Genomic DNA, 3,093 nt, shown 5'->3' on the forward strand with positions numbered 1-3,093 from the left:
GTACTCACACCTATAAATCTACTTTGGCCCACCCCTGTACTGATGTGCTCATCATTTAAAAAAAATTTTTTTTAAGATTTTATTCATTTTAGAGAGAAGAGAGATGGGGGGGGGGAGAATGAAGGGGGAGGAGCAGGAAGCATTAACTCCCTATGTGCCTTAACCAGTCAAACCCAGGGCCTCGAACCAGCAACCTCAGCGTTCCAGGTTGATGCTTTATCCACTGTGCCACTACAGGTCAGGCTGTGCTCACTATTTTTAAAGACCAAGAGTGTCACATTACATTTCTCAGCTTTCAGTAATTTAGGCTTTGACTCAGTGACCATTGGGCCAAGTGTTTATAAACACAGTGGACACGAGGCTATTAGTGTTTCTGTACATTTTCCTGGAACACCTGTGAGAAAAACAAGTGGGTAGAAATGTTCTTACAACCAATTACATCTCAAACAACGCCTAACTCTTCCCAACTCTCTCAACACTTCTATTATTAGGTGGGTAATTCTATGCTTTAAAAATAGAAACTTCATTGGGAATATGATTCACATACCATGAGATTCACCATTGCAATACAATCCAGTGATGTTCAGCAGATTCATAAAGTTGTTCATTGATTATCACTGTCTAATTTCAGACTATCTTTATCACACCAGAAAGAAAGCCTGTCCCCCCGGCAGTCATTTCTCATTTCCCCACCTCTCTCTAGCCCCTGACAATCATGAGTCTACTGTCTGTATGGATTTGCCTAATCTGGATATTTCCGTTAAAGTGAATCATACAATATTTACCTTTTTGTGTCTGACTTTTTTCACTTTGCCTCATGTTCCCAAAGTTCATCCATGTTATAGCATGGATCAGAATCTCGTCCAGCTCTTTATGGTTGAATAATATTGTATGATCTACACTCTTCTCCCCGGAGGACACCCCTGCTCTTCCATGTGATGTTGTGGTTTTACCCTCCCATACTAGGAGATGACAAATGAGACAATGTTTCTGTTGTCAAGTTACTCTTCAGGTGATTTTGTCAGAAGTCAAGATGGCAGTTTTCAGTAGGCATTTTCCGTAAGTTGGATGAACAGAGCCAAAGAGCCTATCCTGCTTTATTCACTGAGTTCATATCCAAGCATTTTCTGGGGAAGGTAGCAGCTAAAGCTGGTGGATATCAGATGTGTAGCAGAGTCACAATGGGCCTATTACATGGGTGGCAGTGAAAAATCTTGCTCCTAGCCCTGGCCGGTTGGCTTAGCGGTAGAGCGTCGGCCTGGCGTGCGGGGGACCCTGGTTCGATTCCCGGCCAGGGCACATAGGAAAAGCGCCCATTTGCTTCTCCACCCCCCCCTCCTTCCTCTCTGTCTCTCTCTTCCCCTCCCGCAGCCAAGGCTTCATTGGAGCAAAGATGGCTCGGGCGCTGGGGATGGCTCCTTGGCCTCTGCCTCAGGCGCTAGAGTGGCTCTGGTCGTGGCAGAGCGACGCCCCGGAGGGGCAGAGGATCGCCCCCTGGTGGGCAGAGCATCGCCCCTGGTGGGCGTGCCGGTGGATCCCGGTCGGGCGCATGCGGGAGTCTGTCTGACTGTCTCTCCCCATTTCCAGCTTCAGAAAACAAAACAAAACAAAACAAAAAAACCTTGCTCCTAAAATTCTCAAAGCTAAGAATGATCCTGACTGATGGTACAGGGTGTGGTGGAATCTGGGCATGGCTGAACATGTAATAATTTGTTCATTCTCTTCTTCATTCATCACAGGACAAAATAAAAGGAGATTCAGAGACATGCAGAAGAATGGGGGAAATAGGGTGTTGGCTAGAAAGAAAATACAGCCTCCTTCCTCACTGGGCTCTCCGGTGTGCGGGTCTCGATGATGGGCAAGGCCACCTGGCACACAGCTGGGAGGTCCTGGAACCTGTGGGGCTCTCCTGTATGTTGGAGCTGGGGCTTTAGGAGGGTGAGCGGGGCCATAGAGAAACCTGAGTGGACACATTCCATGTGTGGGCAGCTACTGTGCACAAGGAATGGGCACGCCTAGCATTTGGAATTTGGCAGCATGATAGGATAGGCTCTTGCCAGTCTTCTAGAACGCCCACAGAATTATAGCTGACACTGCTTGATATTAATTAGCTCAGTGTAACTCAAAGCTAGGTGTGTTTGCAGGTTATTTGTGTAGGAGGCACATTATCTGGCTTAGGGTTTTAGATCTCCCGAAGTATGAGCCAAACTAAACAAATTTGGTTATCATGAAACTTTGTGCCAGCCATGGGGCGTGGTGGCAGGATTTCAGGCACTGGGCCTGGAATGGAAGGCTTTCTGTTTGCCTTACAATGGGCACTGAGGGAGGAACCTTTGACAATTCTAAGTGGAGTGGTGGGCAGTGGTCCAGTCCATTGAGGATATAATGTATCCAGCATTTTTATTAGAACCCTGGCAGAGTGTGTGCATATAGTGCCCCCCAAGGCACTGGCAGTCCTGGGAATGCCTTTGAACTGTGTTGAGTGACACTGGCACACTGTTGTAACATTTCTAGGAAAATGGTATCATGTACTGATATGTGTCCAATATGATGAGTGGTGTCCTCATAAAAAGGTTAGAACACATGTGAAGATTAGGAAGACTGCGGGGAGATATAAGGGAGAAGACGGCCATTTACAAGCCCAGGAGAGAGGCTGCAAAGAAACCAACCTGCCAACGTCTTGATCTTGGACTTCCACGCTCTGGAACTGTGTGAAAATGAACTTGCTGTTTAAGCCACCCAGCCAGTGGAACTTCGTGTGGCAGCCCTAACGAGCCATTAGAGACGGTATAGTCAGCAAGGAAGCAATGAAAATGGGGCCCTGGAAGTTTTCCTGAAATCACTGGGTCAAGTAAGGGTGCTAAGGGTTGGAGTTACTGAAAATTGATCTTTGCCCAATACAAAATTTAAGATAATGACTTTGCGTTTAATAATGCTAGTTTTCAGAGAGGGAGGAAGGGAGAAGAGGGCCATCTGCCAGGACAGTTAGGTGGAAAGGGCCCTGGCCTCAAGCACGCTGGTGGCTCCCAGGCTGGGGGCTCCAGCAGGTAAGCCACGCTCTGGTGACTACAACTACAGACTCCACAGAAGGCG

This window comes from Saccopteryx leptura, chromosome 5 (assembly GCF_036850995.1).
Source record: "Saccopteryx leptura isolate mSacLep1 chromosome 5, mSacLep1_pri_phased_curated, whole genome shotgun sequence".
NCBI classification, from domain to species: Eukaryota; Metazoa; Chordata; class Mammalia; order Chiroptera; family Emballonuridae; genus Saccopteryx; species Saccopteryx leptura.